The following is a 25662-nucleotide window of genomic DNA, read 5'->3' on the forward strand; positions in this document are numbered from 1 at the left end:
TAGTGACAGTCACAGCTGACCCATCCCAAGTGCTCCAGCTAAATGGCACTTGTGGGATTCAGGACACACAACACTTGGCCTGAAACCTGCACCAAGGGTCAGTTGTCTGGCTTCAAACTGGGCAGCTCGGGGATGGGTTCATACCCCAACACTAAAGTGGCCAGCATAGAAGGTATAAACATTTCCTGAACAGAGTGAAGGTTATAATCTCCGGATGGCTGGAACCCGATGCCCTCAACACGGGTGCTAGCCTATGCTCACTCTAAGTCCTGGTTTTCCTAAGACTCTTCTGATCCCAGAAGGCCTGAACTTCAGATGAGAAGTAGGAATAATGGAGCAATATTACCCAACACACCTGAAGGAGATTCCACCTCCCTGCCTTCCTTCCTCCTCCCTCCTCCGCATCTCATGCAAATGACTTAGTCCAAATGTCCACTCAGCAGGGCAGAGTAAGCAGATACACTAGCTTGAATCACCCTCCCACAAGCCCCCCAGCCCAACATTCTCATCCACCCAATACTGGGAATGGGACATCATGGGAAAAAGGGGGAGTCTCTGCAGATATGCTCACATTAATAGGAGGCCATCCCAGATTCAAGTGAGCCTACCACGGGAGGGAAAGGGTGGGTTTCTAGACTCGTTAGCTGGGCTGCAAATTAAGATGGCATGAGGCAGGTTATCAAGAGAAAAACTGTGTCTAAAGCCCATCTAAACCACACACACACAGGCATCCCATTGAATGTGAGACTCCAAAAGAAGCAGATGATTGAAGTGTAAGCAACATCCTGAGCTACAAAAGCATGTGGGCCTTTCTGAGGGGTTGTGGTTATATATGTATGAAATGTGTTGGCCAGATATAGTCCTGGGTAATAAAAGTGGTCATGGTAACCCTCTCTGACCCTAACACTCTCTCTAATGCACATTTTCTTTTAAATGTATGCTTCAGATTGTTTTTTTACAAAATCATAGCTTCCCAGACCCACTCCTGTGCCTGAGTTTCTCAGACTCATCAGCTTGAAAAATAGCAAAGAAGTGTATCTGGGGTGGTATATTCAGGCTCCCTTAATTACATGTGAAGTCGTGTAGACTGAGCCCCAACAGGCTCATTTTTCAAGTCCCATATGACCAATGTCTTTCAATGTAGATGACGTCTGGGCACTGACAGGAACACACTCAAAATGCAGAGAAAGAGACAGACAGACAGACAGACAGACACAGAGAGAGAGAGAGAGAGAGAGAGAGAGAGAGAGAGAGAGAGAGAGAGAGAGAGAGAGAGAGACACGTGCAATCCATCTATCTACAAGCCAGAGAATCAAGACCTGCCAGCAACCACCAGACACTAGGAAGGTGCCCAGCAGCTTCTCCCCTGGGTCTCCAGAAGGAAGCAGCTTGGCCAACACCTTGACTTCCGACTTCTGGCTTTCAGAACTACGAGAGGTTCCATTTCCGCTGCTTTCAGTGCCAGTCTGCGGCCACGGGCACACGAAAGGAGAGAAGGCCCGAGTGCTGAGTGTGGGCACTGGCATGGGGTGAGCTTCACCAGGGAAGAGGCAGCAGTGGCATCCTTGCCTGTGGAAGAAGGACGGCCATGGGGGGCGGTGAGGGCAGACGCAGGGAGAGAGGGGACGGCAGCTGGGAGACAGATGACAGGCTCCTCCATAGGAGGCGGCAGCCCTGTGCAGGGGACAAGGAACACATCCGGACTGCAGCCAGGCAACCATGGAGCCTGACAGCATTATGTGCAGGCAACTGGGTGAGTACAGAACTCAGTCAGAATAAGTGGAAGGAAGTTACCCAGTCAGAAGGCTAGAATCACAGAAGGCACTGGGCAGTAGTGAGAGAACTGATTTGGATTCATGGTTTTTTTTTTTTTCACATATTAAAATACAGAAATAAATGTAGGTGTGAAAAGCACGTGTATGTGTTAGTATGTATGCATATATATTATTATAAACATACATGTATGTGCATGCATATATGTATTCTCTACCCCTGTCCTCTCAGAGGGTCTGGGATAAACAACCAACACATTGTGGTAGTCTGACTGTAATTGGCCCCCATAATTTCATAGGGAGTGGCACTACTAGGAGATGTGGCCTTGTTGGAGGAAGTGTGTCACTGTGGGGGTGGACTTTGAAGTTTCCTAAGCTCAGGATACTGCCCAGTGTCTCACTTGACTTCCTGCTGCCTGCAAGATAAGATGCAGGACTCTCGGCTACTCCTCCAGCACCACATCTGCCTGCACACCACCATGCTCCCCACCATGAGGATAATGAACTGAACCTCTGAAACTGGGAGCGAACCCCCTCAATTAAATGTTTTCCTTAAGAGTTGCCATGGTCGTGGTGTCTCTTCACAGCCATACAAACCCTAAGACACATGTCAAGGGTGCGTCAATAAATGCACCACCAGCTCCAATCTTAGTCTCTGACTACTCCACTAACCAGAGCCCGAGATGCTTAGAGCAATGGCCGATTCCAAGGCTAGGCCAGGGAACACAAAAGACAAGACTTAAGCACAATGTTTCCTTACTTATTTGGGGACAAGAAAATAGGAAAGCTTTCAAAGGAAAACAGAACATATTGAAAAAGAAAAAAAAAGCAGCCAATTCCAGCTTAAAGGGTCTGCACTGGCCAAATCAGAATTTGAACATCAAGTCAGTAATAAGAAGAATGTAAGGATCCTTGAATAAGTAAACATGGAGCCAGCTTTTCCATGAAGTAGAATGTCAATCAACGAACATAGGAGAACAATGGGAACCGGGGATTAACATTTGGTATCTAGCAAAGCAGTAATTCTTCAATTAAGAGGCGTCAGTGAAAAGCAGGGCATGTTGGTACAGCTGTATGTACACCCAGCACCTGGGAGCCCGAGGCAGGAGCATTGTCACCAGTTCGAGGCCTGCAAAAGCTACACAGTGATTCCGAGGCCACCCTAGGCTATATCATGAGATCCTGTCTCAAGGAGCAAAAAACAGAGCCGGTGGGACGGCTCAGTGGGTAAAGGCACAGGCTGCCAAGCCTGACAGCCCGAGTTCAATCCCTGGAACACACACACACACACACACACACACACACACACACACACACACACACACACACACGGTAGCAAAACAGAATTGACTACGGCGAGTTCCACACACCCATCCTAACGTGTACTCCCAACTCACACATGCCAAAATAAATAAGTAAATGTAAAAATGAAGGAGGAGGAGAAGAAAGATGGGCTGATAAATGGGGCATCGCCATAGTCCTAAAGTACCTCTTATAAAATATTTTTACTACAAAGGGGAAGGTAACTTTACGACAGAAAAGGCTAATAACCCCTTACCCGAGTGATGAAAGGATATCATCAGTAAAGGGACAGATCAGAGTCGTATATAACCCACGAGAATGGTAGATGAGGGCATCAAACCTGTAAGGATGGTATTTAAAAGTACATGGCCTGAACAACAGCAGGAGGAAATACCCAATGAGGCCAGACTGGCAGATACTCTATAGGCTAATGGCCTGTAATTGTCAAAAGTGTCAAGTCCATGCAAGCTGAGGACAGATTAAAAAGGAAGGATTCCTGAATGCAATGCCAGGCCCCCGGGATCAGGCACAAAGGCCATTATTGAGACATCTGGCAAACCTGAATGGGTCTGTGGATTAATGGTACCAATGCACCCATGCATTTCCTGGTTCTGGTGGTCACACTGTGGTGAAGAGTGTCTTTAACGTAGGAAAGAGACTCATGTATTCGGGAGAGAAAGGACATCAGAGTTAGGAAGTAACTCTCTCGGGGTTCTGGGAGTGGGGGGTGGAAAAAAAGGATTCTTTGTGCTGCTATTCTTGTAACTTCAGTCTAAGTCTGAAATTAGTTCAAAAGGAAAGGACTTGGCAGAGAAGACAACAGCAAAATATGTAAATAATTTACAAGACAGGGGGGAAACAAATTTCTGCAAATATAACAAACCCTAGAAAAGCCTCTTTGTGAAGTCTCTTCAGCTAAGCTCCTGACCAGTCTTCCTAATCCACGCACCGAGACACTAAACACATACACCATTGCCCATCCGTCCTGCCTGCATGCAGGGGCAACCCAACGAAGCCACAATTATCTCATCAATGAACCTCTGAGCTTCATTTCCTGGGAGAGATGGGCAGGCCCGGCTCATAATTCACTTAAACTGTTAGGGTGTACAGAAAATTTAAAAGATGACCAAGGAGGTTGCCTGCTTGCTTAGAGTCTCTCGAATTTAGACACCAAAGACATACCTCCGGTGAAATTCCTATACTAACATTTAAGGGCAGCTTTTTACATTTTTAAAATGCCATTGATTTCCCAGGAGTACTGTCTCACCTCCCATAGGTTACTTTGGTAGCAAAGAAAAACATCAGGGGCATCCCTTCCTAGGCAGCCACAGATTGCATATCTTAGAAGCTCCCACACCACCCAGACTCAGCAGGCAATTTCCTAAAAGCTCTCCGTCTTCCAGCAGCCCCTAAAGTTGTCCTTCTCAGCATCGGTTCATTTTCGAGCACGACGACGACAATTCCCACTCCCGCAGCCTTTCGGGTAACTTGGCTCCACAGAGTCCCACCATGAGTCAGGGCTTCACTGTTTCTCATTTGCAACTTTTCCTCATTTGCAGAAGGAAGCCTGAATGAGCCTTCAGCTCTGCTTGTCCCAGCCAGGCTGGACATTGCCGTCACTGGGCTGACCTTGGAGTACCAAGCAGAGCACATATAACTATTGTCCAGGGGGGAACAGCTGAGACTCTGTGAGCATGGAAAGCCAAGCCAGCGGCTCCAAGAACAATTGCTTCCTTCTACAAAGACTGTACCAAACAGCCATCCCGCCTGCCCTGCGCCGCCCACAGCCCTGCCGCTGCACTGGCCCTGCAGCCAGAACACTGTCTAAAAACACAAGTAAGATCTTGTCGCTCTGCTGAAAGCCTGCTGATGTCACACGCATTCATTGACTCCCTTCCAGCCCCTGTTCTAGACTGGCCTTGCTCCCCAAACTGTTGGGGGGGCAGGGAGTGTCTCCCCAAGACCTCTTCCTTCACCTGCTGTCCCTCAGCCTCAAGTACGTCCTCCTTCACTTGCCACTACAGTTTGAGAAAGTGACAGGTCCCACATTGGCTGCCATGTTTGAATACTCAGTTTCTGACTCGCAGTGATGTTTTGGAAGGTTGGGGCGGGGGGGGGGGGGGGGGGGAGGGGGGTCCTTCTTTGGAACACTGAGGAGGGAGCACTTAGCTGGAGGAAGGACATTGCTATTGGGCAGACCTTGTGGTTTGTAGCCCAGCTCCAGCTCCTGTCTCCTCAGTGCTTGCTGATCCATTCAGATATGAGTCGGCAGCCTCTTTCTCCTAGGGCTACAGCAGACAGCCATCTCCACCACCATCCCCTTTAGTCTCAATGGACTGTATGGTCAAAGGTCAGTCAAAATAAACCTTCCCTCCCTTGTTTCCTGCCAGAAACCAGGTCACAGCAATAAAAAGGTAACCAAGAGGGTGTGTGGAGGTGCACGTCTCTAATCCCAGCACTAGAGACAGAGGCAGGTGGATCTCTGTGAGTTCAAGGTCAACCTGGTCTACACAGTGAGTTCTTGGCCAGGGAGGACAACCTAGTGCCGCCTGCCCCATCCCACCCTCCAAAGAGGTAACTAACACACTGACTTACTCAGTTTTCTGATTTAGCTTTAAAATTTCTCCCTAAGCAAGATTTCTCAACCTCCCCAAATAAAGCCCCCCGAATCTGTGTGCCCTATTAGTTAAGAAATCTCCATGAACAAAACCAATTCTTTTTTATCATTGTGTTCTCAGGCCTTGGATAGAGTATAGCAAAAGCCAAAGGTTAATAAATATTTTAAAATAAATAACCAGTAACTTACTCCAGTAGCCTCCCTTATCTATTCTATTTCTATCATATTTCTATGGTTTCAATTACTGGAGGTCAACCACTGTCTGAAAATATTCAATGGAAGTTCCAAAACTCAACAATTCAAAAAATTTAAAGTAAGTTATTGTGTTATATTGTTGGAACGGTTCTATCTTATTATTGATGTTCTTTATCTCTTTTTGTAGAGTGTGTGTGTGTGTGTGTGTGTGTGTGTGTGTGTGTGTGTGTGTAGAAGGATATGTGCACATGATTACAGGTAACTTTCAAAGGCCAGAAGAGTGCGTCAGATGCCCTGGAGTTGGAGCTACAGGTGGCTGTAAGATGCTGGAACCAAACTAGAGCCTTCTGGAAGAGCAGCAAGCACTCCTAACTGCCATCTCTCTGGCCCTCATGCTTGATATCCCAGTCTGCCTAACTCATAATTAAACTTCAGAGGTAGGCATGCACAGAAAAAAGTAGTCTGCATCTATCTCTATCTACAGTACTATCCACAGCTGCAAGTACTCACTGGGAATCTTGCAAAGTATCCCCAGTGGGTGTGTAAGGACCATGACGGTAGTAACATCAAGCATCATGATGACCAAAGGGAATAAATTCATAGGCAATAGGAAAATGATTATCTATGATGAAAAGCATTATCTATCATCCATCTACCCATACGTGCTGGAGGGAATTCTACCAAAGGAGGCAGTAGGGAATATATTTTAAGATTACTTCTTATAAATAATGGTATATTATTTTAGACTTACAAGACATAATCAGAATCTTGCTTGTTTTAAATTCCACATACAGGAATTCACTAGGAACTTAATAATTCTTACCAGTAGCACCACGGTGCCTATAACCAACAGTCCATGATGATCATGTAATTTATTGACCAAGCTGGGACAATTTTGAGTGCGGATCAGGCCTTATTATTAGTGGCTATCCTGGAAGCAGATATAAAGAGGGACAGACCTCAACAGAATCAAAAGTAAGGCCAGCCTGGGCTACATAGATGAGACTTATCTAAGAAAAAAAGTGGGGCTGTTCTTGGAAAAACCAAGATGGGAGAATCCTGTGGCTGTAAAAATCACTGCACTACAACAAGCTACCATCTTTTGTTCAAGACCTTTGGGCCAGGAGTGTTTCAGAATTCGAAGTGTTTGGATTTAGAAAGATAATAAGGCACGCATACCATATGGAACACAAGACCTCCAGCTGTGTTTAGGGTAGACCCTCTTAATCTAGGAAAATAATATTTTGCACCAAAGCATACACATCCCCACTGACTGGGACAAATGAAAGCTATGGATAGCTTCATGTCAACTCAGGGTAGACCACAGTGCCAGAGGAGTCATGATAGTAACTTCCAGACTTCTGTACCCTTTGGGTTATAAGTAATGGCAGTGGATTTCAAGTTATTTCCAACATTGGAATATATTATTGTTGCTTCCCTTCTGTGCAGGAAAATGGGCATCCTGGTCATTAAACTGTACTCACATTACAAATTTATCTGGCACACGCTAGATTTAAGTTAGTAAATAACAGCATTTTCTAGTTCTAATATGAAAGAACTTAATGCAAACTCTGTCCCCATTAGAAAGTGGGAAAATGTGTTTCCTGAATATTTTTACAAAATTTGAATTTTAAGTAAGCATTTAAATGATTACATCCTTTGAAAAGGGTTTACCTAGCCACGTAAATAAGAGTATCGTCTTTTACTGACCTAATGCATAAAATGTTCATTTATAAGATAAGAATTAAAAGGATTCAAAATATCCTAAATCTTCTCTATAAATACATTTGTTGTACCCTTGTTTGTTCTCTTATGACGTTTAATACCTGATTTGGGGCCACCAAGATGGCTCAGCTAGAAAAGGCACGTGCTGCTAAGGCCGACAACCTGAGTTCCAGTCCCGCAAGCCACACTATGGAAAGAGAATGAATTCTGGAAAGTCATCTTCTGATCTCCGCGCTCACATCATGGCACACCCACCCTCACACGCATACAAAACAAACAAACAAGTAAATAAGTGAATGTAAATGTTTTATTCCAGAAAGTTATTAGGAAGGTAAAATGTCTTATAATTTGATAGGTAATTATATCGAGCTTCTTATTTGTTTCTGTATGCACATGGATGAGGTCTACATCACCTACGGAAACTGGGAGCTATGCTTCTTCTACAGGGACAAGCCTTCCTCCTCCGCAAAGGCCGTGGTGTGAAACCAGAACTAAAGGTGGACAGCAGGATGGGTGAAACTTGATACCATTGGAGGAAAAAACAAAACCAAAAAGCCTGGACGCTTACCTGCCTGCGTTTCTTTTATCACTCAGTTGTGATTGGAAGGAAGAGGACATCACAGCAATGTGGGAAGGATGACATGCACCAAAAACGCTCAGGTTCTGGGACATCCCTGAGCACACACCACACTAAAGAGGGTCAAGGTGAAGGCGTCCTCAAGACTCCTTCTAAAAGGGCCCAAACACTTAAAACTAGCTGTGCCTGAACTGAACTGCTTATAAATATATACATGCAAAAATCAAAACTTGCCTCAAAAAACATGCTTTCCACATCTCTCGGGTGACAGTGGGGTGGGGGGTGGGAGGTCCTGGCGGCAGTGATGAGGCAATGAGTATCTGCCATTTGACTTGGTGTGTGCTCTCCCTGAAGCTCGGTCACCCTGTGACATCGGTACCATGGCCGCCATCATTTTAAGACAGTTCTGTCTGCGCCTTAGTCCATGTTATATCTGATGCAGGAACACTGAGTTCCATTAGCCTAAGCACTGGGTACTCACAACTGAACTTCAATCTTCGGAGATAAAATTGCTAATAGGAAATCCCCAGGGGACAGTCTTTCTCTACGTGTGCCCTTTGGGTTCTCAAACACAGATGCTTGGATAGTTTTTGGACATGTCTCTGACTGTGGCAACTGTCTCCCCAGGTCTGGAACCTGAAATGTATGGTCTTCCCAAGCCCATATATAACACAGAACACACAGGCCTCCATTGTTCGCTGTGCCCAACACTTTTTAGCCTTGTTCAGTCTTTGTTTAGATTAAATGAAAGACAATTAAAAATGCAGTCACCCACACACACAGATGGAACAAGAAGATAAGCACACTGGCTGGGACTTTTCCTCCAAAAGGAAGTCTTGTGACCCTGCATAACCCCAGGGTTGTGCAGATAAAAACAAACATGACTCCATCACAACAAACCCAGAAGGAAAATGAGCTTGGCTCCAAAGCCCGAGATCCCACAGCACCCTCTGCAGCTTCCATCTAGAGAACACAGGGAGCCCAGAAGGGGCTGCCAAGACTCATCCTGCCCTTCAGTGCTTCAGTGGAGAAAGAGGCAGGAAGGCAGGGCCCGGAAGTAAGACAGAGCACTGTCCCCTGCCGTTCTTGGCCTAGCAGCCAGCAGAAAAGGAAGAAGAGGAAGTGTGGGGACACTGACCAGGGACTTGCTCTCCGAAGTGACTTCCGATTCTTTCCCAAAGAATGCTTTCCAAGTGACAGTTTCCCCATAAATGTACAGACCAGAGGTTTGTGGGATTTGTTTTGGTTTTGGTTTTGTTCAGGCATTGTGTGTTTTATTTTGTTTTTGAGGGGTGTGTGTGTGTGTGTGTGTGTGTGTGTGTGTGTGTGTGTGTGTGTGTGTGTGTGTGAAGTGTATGCAGACGTCCTTGGGTCCCCTGGAGCTGGAGCAGAGGCAGTTATAAGCTGTCCAATGTGGAGTCTAGGAAAGAAACTCAGGTCCTCTGGAAGAGCACTCTGAAGCCATCTCTCCAGTCAAAAACTAAAGGTTTTGCTCCAGGAAAATCATTCTAGCCCTAACCTACCAGGGGCATGGAAGAGAACTAAAAGGCAAAGCCATACCTATCCTCAGAGGCTCTGGAGAAAGACAAAGTCTTGTCACAGCATCATGTGGCTAGTTTTCTTATGTCCCCTGCCACAGCAATGATAGCATTTTAGGCAGCAGCACGGGACCTGGCTGAATCTGCCTGACTTCAAACTGTAGCGCTATTACTTAACTCCGTGGCTTTAGGCAGGTTACTGAGCGCCTCTATGCTCTTGGCAGGTTTTATAAGGAAAAAAAAAATGAAGAGAAATGCAAAACAAGTATTGCAATTCCACCACTTGGGAGGCTAAGGCAGGCATCTCAGGCCAGCCCAGGCTACATTGCTAGACCCTGTATCAAAAAATAAACCAACAAAAACAAAATAAACCCACCAAGGGGGTAGGCAATGGTTCTATCCGTGAAACACTTGCTTTGGAAGCATGAAAATCTGACTTTGATCCCCAGAACCTGCATTTTAAACAAAAAGCCAAGGCGGTAGCACACACTCAGAAGACCAGCACTGGAAGGCAGACAGGAAGAGTCCTGGAGCTTGGGCCAGCCAGTCCAGCCTAATGAACGGGCCAGCCAATGAGAGACTGTCAAAAACCAAGTTCTTCCCAATGGGGAAGCCTCTCCTCTGGGGCTAATGACTCCGAGGTAAAAGGCACCTCAGAACTTAGATTTGGTTCCCAGGACACACATGGCAACTCACAACTGTCTATAACTTCCAATTCTAGGGTATCTGGTGCCATCTCTGGCCTCCATGGGCACTGTGCACACATGGTTCGAATGTGTGCATGCATTTAAATACTTGTACACATACAATAAAAATAAATCTTTAAAATTAAGTTATAGGGCACCTGAAGAATGATACCCAATGTTGTTCTCTGGTCTACACACACACACATACACACATACACACACACACACACACACACACACACACCAAAAAGGGGGGAAAATGAGAATACTTGACATGTCACATGTACTATGGACTATAAATAGGTACAAAATTTCCAGCTCAAAGCTTGGCAATAAGCACCAAAAATTTTTAAATGACAGCAATGAATGTTTCTCGAGCTATTTAGTTATGTGCATAAGGTGTTTCTTTTTTTAAAAAAAATCTATGATTATGAACGATTTTTTTGAAAATACTAAATGTAATAATTTTGCAAAAATAAAAAGATTTTTTAAAGCTGTGTGGGGTTACACAAATAAATTATTTTCCAGATACAGCTAAATTACAAAATTGTATATTTTACTCCATCAGTTTCTAAAATAACTACTTTCCAGAACAATTTTATATCTGAAACAGCAGTCTGGCTTTTGAGACATTAGAAAGTTAAAACCATGCTGGGGAAACTGAGTGTGCTTGTGCCCCCCCCTCCACCCCCTTCCCATCCATTCCCTCCCCTGCCCCCCCAACCCACCCACCCCTGTCCCCGCACCTAGACTGTACCACTTTGTGCAAGTCAGCAAGTCAAGTGCCACCATCAGATTTCCAAGCATATGGATTCGATCTCATCTCATTTTCTACATGGAAAATGAAGAAAAAGGGACCCTCTTCCCCCCCCCCACCCGCATCAGCATCTCCTCTGAACGGTCACTGTCTCACAGAACACGCGAGATAAACAAGCTCAAAGACAGTGTCTCGTTCCAGGAGTCGAAGGGAGGTCGATTCACAATGTCCCTCTTCTCCTCTCTGAAAGCAAGGTGTTCTGGCAGCAACCGTTTAAGCTGGCAAGCCCAGAAAGAACTGCTATGTCTTCATGCACACCCGAAAAATAGCAGCAAGATGCTCTGCAGCTCCCAGGGAGGCGACATCCCAGCAGGCCACAGTCAAGTTGAAAACTCACGGGTCACACCTATGCACCACAGGTCAGCCACACAGCATACTGCAGCGTGCTCATAGAGCTTGTGGTCCTGTAGCTAGCTGGATAGGAGCTGTGGCTAGCTGCACTGCCTACAATCACGAGAAAATATACTGATGCATATCACTACCCCGGGGGGGGGGGGGGGGGAGCATCATTAGGTCGACGAATCATAAACCAAACCATCGTAAGCCAGGGACAGGCTATATATGGGGAAAGTATATTAAGGTGGTACATGAGGGGGCCGGACAGGTGGCTCAGAAGTTAAAAGCACTCACTGCTCTTCCAGAGGTCTCAGGTTCTATTCCCAGTACCCATGTGGCAGCTCACAACCATCTCTAACTCCAGTTCCTGCGAATCCAACATGTTCTTCCAGCCTTCTCTGGCACTAGGCGTGCATATGGCACACAGACACACATGCGTGCAAAACACCTATACACATACAGTAAAAACAAGGAGGAAGAAGGGAATGCTAATCCTCACGGAGATTTGCTTTAAAAAAAAAAAAAAGGTACATGAGGAGAAAGGGTAGACATGGAGTTAGAGCTTTCGAAGGAGAGCATGGCAGCATATGGGCAGAATCTAAATGATTACAGACCCACATCCTTCTTGTACTTGACAGATCTATAAAAAGGTCTGTTCAGGGCTCAGGCTATAGCTTAGTGGTAGAGCAATTGCTCAGCATGCAAGAGGCCAACTCCTGACACCACAAAGAAAGAAACAGCAGGGCCCACAGAGATGGCTTAGCAGTTAAGAGCACTGTCTGCTCTTGCAAAGGACCCAGGTTCAATTCCCAGAACCCACGTGGCTGCTCACAAGCACCTACAATTTCAGTTCCAGAGGATGCACCACACTCTTCCAGCCTTCTCTGGAACTAGGCTTGCACATGCCGCACAGACATGCATGCAGGCAAAACACCCACACTCATTAGAAAGATATAAAGAAGGAAAAGGGTACATTTTGAGGGTAGCCCACTTCTGATACAAATATGTCTAATACATCGGTTAGAAAAGTCAGTGGACAGGATGCTCAGAAGGACCAGCTTACTGACACCCAACGAAGCTTTGCAGAAAGCTACAAGTTTTTCTGCTGTCTCATTGCTTGCAGAGCACCTTGAAAGCAAATAACTTCCCAAATGCAGAGAAAAGAAACATCTGCTCTAGAAAAAGCCACCGTGCTGCCCTGCTATGAGATGAAATGATTCTCTTCTTCACATCCAAGTTCATGACCACCCCCTTCTTGCCAGAATTCCTCCAGGGGTTTCCTTTAAGCTGCCCTTCTGCTAGTGATCAACCAATAAAGGATGCCTACTTATTGTTGTTCATTTTATCATCATCATCATCATCATCACCACCACCACCACCACATATAATACAGCTCCTTAAGTTAGGTAAGTTTGGTTCCATAACACAAATCCAAACTATAAAACTTAGGCACTGAGTTTCTCCGTGGGGGAAGCCATTATTACCAATGAACTCCAAGTGTAAAGAGCTAATATTGCACCCTACTCTAGGTCCAGGGAGCTCTCTGACACAGGAACACATCTCTGCCTTGTAAGCAGGAGAATTGTCTTTTTTTTTTTTTTTCTTTTTTCTTTTTTTTTTTCCATCACAGGCGATTTATTTTGTTCTATTCATTCATAGTTAATACAGAAAGTACTTGGACACATTTCCATATAATGTTTGACACAGAAATCATCAAATAGAAGTATACAATGTTGACAGGAGGCAGTACATTTATAATTTATAACCCCAAATGTATTTATAAATTAGAAATGGAAAGATCTACAAATGAAATTATGAAGGTTCACCAAAGTCATTTAATCTGTCAGTTTCTCATTCATTTTTATGTCTTAATAATATTCTATTGTATGAATAAGCCACATTTTATTTCTCTCCAGTATTTGATAGCTATTTGAGTTGTTTACTATTAGCAACACACTGCTGTAAACCTTCATGTACATGTTTCATAGGTGCACATTTTCAGTAGTTTGAGGTTATATTCCTAAGGGTAGAATTGTTGAGTAACAGAGTAACAATGTTTTGCATTTTGACCAACCACCAGACTGTTTTGCCAAAGTGGCACACCATTTTACAATCTCACCAAATCCTTGTTTTTAAGGCTCTGATTATTGTACAAAAACATTCAATCATTCTGTCAGACCAAACCAGGAAAAGTAAGCTATAGTTCAGAGCTGTTCTATTGCATTTACTATGCAAAGCCAATCTTGGCGTTTGCAACTCTCAGCCCTTTTGAGTAATCTTGCAGTGTTCACCTTTTCCTCCACCACTTTTTTTTTCTTCTTTTTTTCTGGTTTATTTCTATCTATTACAAATGTATAAAAAATCCTCCATCAACGCTGCTGATAGCAGCAGAACCTTGAGAAATATACCTTTGGTTTGCCTCAGAAAAGGAACACATATTGTACTGTAAAGTTTATAAAATTGGAGCAAAACATTGTAATAATGTTACAATACCAGTTTTAAGAGTTCAGTGACTAATGGGGAGCCGATGGGATACATGCAGAACTGTGAAAGCGATCTCACTTAGCCAGCTGTACACGTAGACTGGAAATCTACATTCAGATCATTTCTGAACTAAGACTATCATCTCAGGCAGGAGGCGGTGATGGCGGAGACAAGCAGACGCAGGTAGGCCTGTGGCAGCGGCCCACGGAGGTAGACGGGTCCGGCGGCAGTGGCTGACAGGGACATTTAGGCCCAGCGGCTGCTGGCGGAGACATTCAGACCCAGCGGCGGCCCACAGAGGTGGACAGGCCCTGCGGCAGAGATAAGCAGACGGAGGTGGACAGGACCGGCGGTGGCCGACAGAGACATTCAGGCCTGGCGGCGGTCCACAGAAGTAGACAGGCCACGTGGCGTCCCTGTCGGCCGCTGCCACCGGGCCCTTCCACCTCCGCAAGTGGTCTTTTTCAAAGGAAAAAGACCAAGTAACATATAAAGGTAAACCCATCAGAATAACACCAGACTACTCAATAGAGACTATGAAAGCTAGAAGATCATGGACAAATCTCATGCAGACACTAAGAGACCACGGATGCCAACCCAGACTATTATACCCAGCAAAACTCTTAATCACCATAGGCGGAGTAAACAAAATATTCCAGGATAAAACCAGATTTAATCAATACCTGTCTACAAACCCAGCCCTACAGAAAGCACTAGAAGGGAAAATTCAACCCAAAGAAGCTAAACACATCCATGAAAAATCAAGCAATAGATAATCCCACACCAACATACATCACAGAAGAAACAAGCTGGTGTAGCTATCCTAATATCTAGAGTAAAAGGATGTTTCAAAAGAGAAGAAGTCTTGTGGCAAGGCCTCAGTGGTCCAGGTAACTACCAGAACTCGGAAAAGTTGGTTGAACTTGGGATTGACTGGGAGGCCAAAGATTTAAAAAGCAGAAGATTCTCTCAAGACACAAGTTGTGTGATAATAGTGTGTTTTGTGTGTGTGAATGAGAATTTGTAAATGTTGAATTCTAGGCTTCGACAATCATTGTCAGTGCAGATTAAGCTGCAAGTATTTATGCTTTAAAACTTAAATTATAAAACTAGTTACATCTTTCTAACAACTAGTTTTAATGTTTATGAGCATATTTTACCTACATTACCTTTTCAGGATGTTGAGAAAGATGCATCACAAGCAAAGGCTGGAGGCTGAGGGCTAGATGGTTTTGAGGAAGAGGTCTTGGTGGACTCTTTCATAGAGCAAAGGGAATCAATGCCTTCTGGGAAATGAGCTAAGTTTTAATCTAGTCTTTAGGATTAGAAGTCAAAAACAAAAATATTAAGGAAAGGAAAACCTAATTGATCTTTGAAGTATTGTTATATGGAATTGAGTGGGATTTTTGAGGCCTTTCTTCCAGAAAACAAGGACTTGGTTGTCAGGACTATATTAGGCCTAAACCTTGGTGCCATGTAGTTGTACTTAAATCATTTCAATGGAAAGTGTCTTAGTGATTGGAACTTCTAGTGCAGTTTGGAGTTCTTCCATTTGAAAAATGTGATATTTGCATGGGATTTTTTGAATCTTGTTTTCTAGTCCCTCCCCATCACCACCCTCATAGTCTGAAGGTAGATTTTTCTCTTGATAAAGGAACAAAAAAGGTGAACATCTTGTTTGTAAATAGGTATCTAGTAACTAGTGGTAAACTTGAAATGGTAGAATTCTTTAAAGCCTAATTCTAGATAGCCTTAAGAAAATATATCTTAATTACTTTTGAACCTGTATTCACCTTGTTTTTTTCAAATATCTTAAGTTATATTTTCTTTTTCAGAGCTGCTTCTTATTTGGGGCTACTTTTTTTTTTAATTGAGGCATAATTCATAAAAGGGTATATTGTTTTGATGAGACTTTTTACAACTGTGGCTGGATGTCTATCTTTAGTCTTCCAAGAAGGGCCATTTTACTTTTTTAGAGTTACTTTTTAAAGTCAACAACTTGGACTACTATGCATGTAAGTGCTAATGCAAATTAGAGCCCAAGTTGACCTCCAGCAGCAGTTCATTCTATGTTGACAGTGAGAGAACACTTTGCCTGTTAGGATACTGTTACTCGTGGACTGAAATGCTGAAGAAACCCCTCCCCCTATTTTGTTTTTTTGCAAAAATCAAGGTATATTCTAGGGTTTCCTGGTTGACCTCAACAGATAAACTGAGAATTGTCTTAACATACTTTTAAAAGATACTCACTGCCTCTCAGTTTCCATCCAGTTGCCAAAAGCTGAAATTGGTATGCACTGTATGGTTGCCAGGTTCTCCTCTGAAGCAAACCCTTTCAAAACCACAGTGAGGCTAGCGAGACGGCTCAGTGGATAAAGGCACTTATTTGATATCAAGCCTGAGAAGTCCAGTTCAATCCCTGAAACCCACACAGTGGAAGGAGAGATTTGACTATTACAAGCTGTCCTTTAACCTCCACACACCAAGTGTGGACTATGTACTACACACACACACACACACACACACACACACACACACACTCACACACTCTCTCTCTCTCTCTCTCTCTCTCTCTCTCACACACACACACACACACACGCGCGCGCGCGCGCGCGCGCGCGCGCACATAATAAATAAGTAAATGTAATTTTTAAAGTTAAAACAAAATATGGTAGAAATAGCTCAGGTTTGGTGTCAAGCACACCTAGATTTGAATGGTACCCACATACAGCCTGGAAGGGTGTCTACATTCCTCAAGCATCAACCAAAATCTTAGTAGAATCATACCAGAACTACTGTGAGACTGAACTGGCCTCCTCTAAGATTTCTCTTAAGAGACACCAAGTGGCAGGACAAGTTCTACCGAATAGAGAGAGGCCAAGGACAGATTCTCCACAGAGAGCAAGTAGGCACCCAAGGTCCATGCTATGGACCAGAAGTGTATGTCCTGCCCTGCACAGGGATGACCAGATTAATGTCCCCAGCGCCTCCTTGCTCAGAATCTCTGAATAACTCCACAGTGTGGACTAAAACCCTCCCTCCCGGCCGCCACAATTGACCTTCATTCCACCTTGCCACCTTTTTCTTCCACTGACTCTGGCCGCCCAGTGACACCAACATTCACACCATGAACTTGAAAGCAGGCTTATCACTGCCCAAAGTCCTTCTGAGCAAGAGTCTTACCTTCTCATCATTGAACACCCCCTCGATTTATCAAGCCCAGCACCTTGTACATAATGATATATAATGATTATTCATCAATAAGGAAGTAGATGAACCCCTTCTGGAGAACAGATGGGGCCGGGAGGGAAAGGCGTATTAACACATTAACTCTATGTTGTGATAAATGTATCATACACGAGTGATAAGGAAAATAAAAAGATTGCAAAAAGCATAAAGGCTGAAAAGTGAACCAATTTACTATTTACATATTATCCAGGGAATTCAGTCTGGTATCTTCCCAAACTTTTGGATCTACTCAACATTTCAATTAAAAAAAAAAATCATTGACTCATGTGCTATGAAGAATACTGTGCACTCAGTATTAGGAAGAGCTCTGTGAAGGACCCGAAGATGGCTCAGATGCGGTACCCAAAGAAGATACAGGGCAATGTTAGATCAGTCACATCCATGCAAAGACAAGTCACAGTGTCCTCAAGGCGTTACTAGAGAAGCTTCCTGGAGATGATGGAGTTGTGCTGGTGATGCCTGTCCTGCTGATGTGCATTCCCAATGTGGGCATTTAACACAGCGGTCCAGCCTATCCTCCATGTCACACTCCGCTCCATCACGTCACAAGACTGTAAACAACCCTGTGTTTTCTACAGGTGGATGACTTAAGAACTGTGTTGTAAAACTGTGTTTTACTTTCATACATAAAAGCCCAGAAGAAAAGAAGGATTCTAGAAGTTTTCCTCTAGAAGAGGAGGCAGTTGAACTAAGCCTTGAAAGATAGATGACCCTTGGGTGAAAAGGAAAGAAAAAGATTGCATAAAAGCAAAGCAAGAAAGAAAAACAAGGGAGAAAGACAAGGACAAGAGGAGGGAAGTGTAGGGATGCAGTTGAGCCATTATTAATATGTGCCACCAGGGCAACGGACAGATGATGGAGAAACAGCTACAGACCTCAGCTGAGCATTGACTCGTCAAGGAAGAACATGCTGTCCTTGCACTCACAGAGATCCTTGCTGATTGGCTGAGGGAAACACCCAACATACACCAGAGCGTGTACAGATGTGGCTGGTGTACCTTCCTACCCGCCGTCCGCTCCGTGTCCCTTTCTAGAAAGCACAGGCCATGACCTCTTTATCCCTATCCTGCGGTGGACAGGTAATAGGAACTGGGGGACTAATTCAACCATCACAGTTGAACTCGACGCACGTTTATGGACACACTTCACTCTGCCCTGTGAAAAACACTTCACGGCCCTCCAAAATTCATAACTGGCTCCAGCAAGGGGTTATTTATAATTGAGTGTAGAATGTAATAAATTCAATTAAGCCCCAGATACAGCCAAGGCCTCTGAGTAAGACCTCCAAATCGTATTCCTATAGTGAAGAGTTCAGCACACATCTAATAAATGCTGTCACTGCAGTCTATCCGGCCGGGTGTTCTGACCACCACAGCCAAGGGCAACGCCATGTTTACCTCCGTCACACTGGGGGAGTGGATGGGAAGAAGTCTCAGCCACGAGAGAGCCAACACAAGGGGCTTCATCAGGTCCTCCAGTGTTGAAGCCTGAGCCTGAGGTATTCGGCCTGCATTCTAAGCCTAGCATGGTGTGGTCTTAGGAAGAAGGCCTCATGTAGAGCAAGTGCTAGAAGGAGGAGCCAAGTGACTCCCCCAAGCAAAGAAAACCCCATCCTACAGATGTCTGCCTTGCTAAGGCCTTGCCTAGGAGCACTGCTGTTCTCCGGGTTCCCTAACCTGGGTTTCTTATCCAAACTGGAGACATTGCCCTTATCTGCTCTTCACTTGGAGTATTATAAACCCACTCTGAATCACCCCACTTTTTTTATGAATCAATTCAAAACAAAAGAGAGTACAAAAATATTTGTCTAGCTTTGTATTACTTCCCCTTAGAAACATACAAAGCAGTTATGCTGGATGTTCTTCAATGACAGTGTTTGCTTTGCATGTACAAGGCCTCTGTTCTTTATCCCCATCACTATGGAAGGAGGGAGGGACAGAGGGAGGAAGGGGAGGGAGGGAGGGAGGGAGGGAGGGAGGGAGGGAGGGAGGGAGGGAGGGAGGGAGAGAGGGAGGGAAGGAGGGGAGTCAATCCAAAAGACAAGTCAGGTTATTATCACAGCCAGGATCCAGTCCTTTTTGCACTGCCCATCAAGTCTACGGCCTACAACCAACCACACACACCCTTCTACCGTTTCTTACATATCCCAGGTTCAGAGTTCCGATGCACTCAGTCACAGTCATTTTCTGAAACATATTCCAAATCCCTGGTAATCTGCCCTCAAAAAAAAAACAAAACTCTTTCCTAACCGGGAAAGTGGAATGCATGCCATCAGGCACTCACCACAGCATTCCCCAGTGACTCATCTGCTCAGTGCTCAGTCACTCTGGACAGCTCTCCAGGCTCCAGCAGCACAAGGAATTTACAGCCTTCTCTGGCATTCTTTTTTTTCTTGCTGTTCTTTCAACCACATTGCCTTGCTCACGCATTAGTTACCAACTGCCTCTCTCTCTCTCTCTCTCTCTCTCTCTCTCTCTCTCTCTCTCTCTCTCCTTCCAGAAGCTGTGATTAAAGCACACCCCAGGTTCTCGCCTCCTTCCTCTCCCCTCCCTTAGCTTTATACTTAGGATGCTTCTCTGATGCTCACATTTCTTCATCTTTTGTCGCCGCAGCTGTTCTATTACCCGCTTCCTCCTTCGCTAAGCTGTAAGATCTTGGAGAGCAGGGCTGGAAATGCTTCCCCTCTACATCTTCACAGCCTCACAGTGCCTAATCACACCCAGCGGATCACACGTACCTGCCGCAGGAATCCATCCCCCCAGAGACGTCTCTTTTAAGTGGGTGGCAGAGATGGTTTCAGCTTAATTTCATCACCGTCATATTTGTTTTCACAGCACTTACAGCTAATTTTAGGGATTCCTGGGGGAGGGGGAGTTTCTCCCCTTGGGCTAAAGGAATGGCAATTCAGAGCACAGGCTGCTTCAGCAGAGGACCTGTGCTTGGCTCCCAGTACTCACACAGTGGCTCACAACCATCTGTAACTCCAGTTCCAGGAGGTCTGATGCCCTCTTCTGGTCCCTATGGGCACTGCATGCACATAGTACCCAGATATATATGAAGGCACACACTCATGGTAAAAATAAATAATATCCTTTAAAAAAGGTAATAAAAAAGTTCTGTGACTTCTACTACCCCACCTCGGGTCAGATATGATAGCATGTATCTTCCAGTTTTTACAGTTCATTATGGGCTATTGTCTACATTAACTTGCCAGGCTGTTATTCAATAAAATCAAATTTCCAGAAAAAATGAATGAAGTCAATATTTGAGCAGGCCATAAATGTCAACTAACAATGAATTTGCTGTGACACGATCGAGCTGTCCCCCAATGTCTTCATATCCTATAGCTCTTGTAAGAAGTGACAAGTCCCTTGCTCTGGAGCTGCGCATGGTAGCATACATCTATCTGTACAAGGAGCCTGAGGCAGGAGGATCACAAGTTTGAGGCCACCCTGAACTTCATACTGAGACTCTGTTTCAGAAACAAGAGGTTCCTCATTCTGTTGGTGAGTCATAACAAATATTCAAATGCCTTTATTTGCTTAACAGATCTGTTATTACAGCAATACATTTTTTTCCCATCCACATAGTAGTACTGAGCCATTACGGAGAGGGCTATGCTTAAATTATTAATCCCCTAATTGTCATGCTAAGGCTGAACTGACTTACCTTCCCCCTGGGATACGATACAAATGCTGTGCCTACTGCGTAGAGATCTCATCTAAATTGAACCATTTCATACTATAGAGAAGCTCCCAGAGACTCAGGACATTAAATAACCTCCCAGTCTCAGGAGTCCCTGAAATGTAACAGATTCGCAAGACCCCTTCCTCCCCTTAAGCTATATGGACAGCTGAGTCCAGTATGGTGCAGGATAGAGTACAGTAGTCTAGCTGCAAGCAAGTGGTGCAGAGAATTCCTGCTGCCATGAGCCATCATCCACGCTAACATGGGCTTTCAATGATGTACCTGCTTTTGAATAATCCATGCTGCTGAGAGTAAACCCCTCTGTCAGTGACCCCAATAAACTACCGGTTCACGTTGAACATTGGTGGGGTCCCCTATCTGTGGTGACTAAAGATTTGTTCACATGCCCCGAGGACAGCGTCATACAGCAGAGCCCTAGGGTCCAATGGACTTCCTTATCAGTCCTAAGCAGTTATCTAAAAAGCAAGGGCTGGCTGCAATTAATTCACATCCACATCCTCCCCCTGATGTTTTCTCCCCTTAATAGAAATTTTAAGGTTTGAAATATAATAGGAAAAAAATCATTTAACACACAGCCCAACAAAACAAAACCCTAAACAGCAAGGCAGGCTATAATCACTCAAGAGACTCCTAATTCAGGGGCTGGAGAGGTGGTTTAGAAGTTAGAGGTGCTTGTTGCTCTCACGGAGGATCTGGATTCAGTCCCCAACACCCACATGGTAGTTCACAATCACTCATAACTCAAGTTCCAGGAGATCTAATGCCCTCTTCTGACATTCATGGGCACCAGGCATGCACCTGGTGCACATACATATATGCAGGCAAAACTCTTACATATAAAATAAAATACATCCTTTTTTTATGTATAAAGAAACTCCCAATTCTAGCATTCTATGGGAGGGTTTAGTACCTTTTTCTGGTTTTCCATTTACCCATGCACTTCATTCATCAGCAACTTAATTGCCCAAAGCGCATCTTATCAACATTTAACAACAGCTCATTTGGAAGGTTCGATTTCCAGGCCATATTTTAATGTCATCTGGAACCTACCAAGAGAATGACTTGATCTAACAGCTGAACATCCAAGAAATAAACAATTTAAAATCAGGCACAGAATTTAAATCGAGATTTCTCATCATGAAAAGACATTCTACCTCATTCTAATTACTAAGGAACTGGAAATCAAAGATCATAATGAGGAATCCCTCACATTCATTAGGATTAATTAAAAAAAGAAGTACAAATAGCTCCCCTAAAAAGTCACAAACTTTGATAAAGATGTAAAGTCCATGGAACTGGTGTGCATTGCTGGCAGGAGCATAAAAAAAATGGTACAGCAACTGTGCAAAATAGTTCGGTGGTTCCTAGGACCTAACATTCGAGCCTCTTCATTGATGATAAAGGGCAAACTCATCTCTTCTGTAATGCTTCTCGGCTGAAGTTAGAGAGTCATTGTCAGGGTTTGGGAAGGCTGGGATATCAGAAAGAGGAGTGTGTGCTGGCTGGAGGACATCACATCTGTGCCTGTTTCCCTCACACTGCCCAGCTTCTGTGGGACCACCTGGGGCTAGGGAAGTGCAGGCCAGCTTTGGAGGGAGTAGCAGTCAGTGATACTGAACTACCCAGAGCTGCAGCGTTGCAGGCAAGCCTTGGAGCAGCCGTCTGCAGTTGGCTGGAAACCTGCAGGGACACATAGAGTCTAGGGACAGAAGGTCAAGTGAAGACGTTTAGGAGGAAATGTTTATCTTGGGTGTACACTTGAAACTTCTAGGCCCCATGGTCCTGGTAGTTGGGGGCGGGAGTCCCAAGACCAGGGGAGAAAGAGAGATCCCACTCTCAGGAATAGGCAGGCAGGGACACTTAGGCTGTTTATTGACAGGATTACTTCTCTGGAGTCTGCAGTACTTATCTGGAATCTGTTTGACCTATGACAGGTGGATACAAGTCGTGATTTCCTGAAGTTTGCAAGATTTTTTTTCTAAAGTTCACAAAAAAATAAATAAATAAATAAATAAAAGTTTTAGACATAGCAGCATTACTACTGTTTGTGATCTGGAGTGAAATCCACACTGTAGAAAAAGCAGTAGACTCACACCCTCGATTCACAGCAAAAGCTATGGTTTGGGGTTAAAAGCCTGAACATTCTTTCCACTGTTCAGAGGGCTGGATAGATAGCTCAGACAGAGATGTTTTCAGTACAATGGGAAGCACGTGTAAGTCTATACTTAGCAGATGACAAAAGAAATTTACAAGTTTGAGCTGGTGACTGTGATATTAGTAGTCAGTGGTTTAACAGAGCTATATTAATAGTGTAGCTGAACTCTATGGGTGAGTGTTAAAACTCTGAACTTTTGAAGTCTTAGTAAAACAATAGCAAACAGAGAGGGGAAGAGATCTGATACATTTCTCATTTTTCCTTGTACCTTAAATCACTTCCTTAGACCTTTACAACTTGCATTTACACACCTTAAAATGGTTTCTTAGACCCTCACACTTCCTCAGACCTTTAAAACTTGCATTTATATACCTTAAATTGCTTTCTTAGACCCTCATGACTTGTATAAACTTCAAACCTCTTCTTTCCTTTCAAGTATTTACCATGAGACACAGGTGGTCGAGTGCTGAGCAATCACTGCAAAACAAATTCCTTTAAATAAAGAAACACTAAAAAGTTACATTGAAACGAGTTTTTGTGAGTTTATCTTCTCCTGTGTGAAGTCTTCCAGCAAGATAAATTGTGTCTGTGTCTGCCTTTTTCAACAGGAGCCCTAGTAGCTCTAGAAAAGCCTGATTTTACATAGGATATCAACTGACCAGGCAGCTGCAGCCTTCCAGGAGGAGCGGGTTTTCTTGCTGTTGTTAAACTGATAAAGCTAGTTAGTGGACACCACCATCAGAGATCTGAGAAGGATAAATTGTAGCAAGAAGTATCATCCAAACAGTCTATGTATCAATTAAAATGAGAGAGATTTACCAGCTACTCCCGACTCCTAGATGGTCTTGTGGAGGGCAGAGGCTGGGCTTCTGCTGTCCTAGAGGATAGCATGGGGCTGACAGACCCAGATAATCTGAGAGATTTTCCTGTGGAAGAGGAACTTGGGAAAACTGGCCTACATTGTCAAGGCAGAGTAGAACAGTCAATCCAACAGTGTTCATAGCTTAGGCAGGGCCCTGACAGTGGGAAAGGCATGGGGCAGGTCTTGCCCAGTAGTTAGCATTATCACAATCCTGGTGGAGTCATCCATGGCCCTTCATGTTCTTCTTTAGAGACCTTTGAGTCACCACTAGGAACTAGCATCTCTGTCTATCATGGGAAGCTTTTTTCATTAAACACTTTAAAAGTCATGTTCAGCATATGTCTGAAGAGTTTAAGGACCACTATCTATTAAGTGTACCTGATTTTAAACAAACCTTGTTTCTAGTTACTTGTTTTAGGCTTAACCATAAAAACATATACAGTAAGCTAAATAAAGCTTGTCACTGTAATGAATTATATTTGTACTTAGCATGACTATGAGCATAGTTCTGGGCACATTAAAGAATTTGGTCATTAACTTGCATGTCTTAATTGTCTTTAACAGTTTACATCAAGTTAGTAGTTTTTATAAAATTGGAATTTTATAGTTTTATCCCTAGTGAGTTTGAGCCTTAAAATTTGAGTTGAAAATTAAATTGAAGATCCTTAAGCATCAAAATAGAACTTTAAACCATAAATCCAGTTCCACAGAAACTGGGAACTTTACTAGACCAAATACATAGTTCACATAGAGACTGGAAACTTTACTTTTCTGATCCATTCACAATGCACCATTACAGACTATCACAGCTTCTCGTGTGGCTCACTTTATCCACACAGCTAAAACTTAACACAGTCAGCCAAGACAAAGAGGCTAGACATAGACCCTTAAGTCAACTACTGTTAACCTGAGTAGACCTTAGGAATTCCTAAAGCCTTATTTATCAAATACCTTATTTATCAAGCACATGTTGTTCCTCATCTAAAACTCTTTAGAAGTCTGGTGTTGAGCAGTTAGTAAAGACATAAGCAGTTAGACATGCACCTCTAAGTCAGTTTCTGTTAAGCTGAGTAGATCTTTATAACCGTAGGAATTTATCATTATATGAAAATCCATCCTAATCCAGGACATTTTGGAGACCTGCTGTTTTCTCCAGAGGGCTCAGTCGGACTAAGAAGTTTTATAAGGGTTGCCTTAGTTGATTTATGCCACATGGTGAAGTTACATTGCATACACTCTTTTAACCTTAGTAAAGATGGCTGCCAGCCACATGGCTGCTTCCACTCTGATGAGGTTATCAGCCAAGATGGAGGCCAGCCACATGGCTGCTTCCACTCTGATGAGGTTATCAGCCAAGATGGAGGCCAGCCACATGGCTGCTATTTAAAAGCATCAATTTTCCTAGTAGATCTATTTTTTTATACAAGAGTTGAATCCAAGTTACATATACAGTACATTCTAAATAGGAGTTGAATCACATATACACGAAGTTGTAGCAAATTAAGATTACCTATGTATAGCTTTTTAACTATAAGCCTTTTGCTATAGGTTTTAAGCTAAATTTTGTTACAGATTTTTTGAACCAAGCCCAACAAATTTACAAATCCTAAACTGGTTTACAGCCTAGTCTTAAGAGGCT

General features: G+C 43.8%; 1 protein-coding gene across 4 annotated transcripts in view; it reads right to left on the reverse strand.

The window, feature by feature from the left end:
• Irf2 (interferon regulatory factor 2) overlaps window positions 1-25662 on the reverse strand; it is a 112759-nt gene that overhangs the window by 72746 nt on the left and 14351 nt on the right. The window contains exon 1 of one of the 4 annotated variants that reach the window (XM_076553351.1): window positions 19886-22233. The exons of the other annotated variants lie outside the window; for them this stretch is intronic. The gene's annotated coding sequence lies outside the window, so the exon portion shown is untranslated. Of the gene's footprint in view, window positions 1-19885; window positions 22234-25662 lie in introns of those variants that run through there. 4 annotated transcript variants of the gene reach the window in all.

This window comes from Peromyscus maniculatus, chromosome 17 (genome assembly GCF_049852395.1).
Source record: "Peromyscus maniculatus bairdii isolate BWxNUB_F1_BW_parent chromosome 17, HU_Pman_BW_mat_3.1, whole genome shotgun sequence".
Lineage (NCBI taxonomy): Eukaryota > Metazoa > Chordata > Mammalia > Rodentia > Cricetidae > Peromyscus > Peromyscus maniculatus.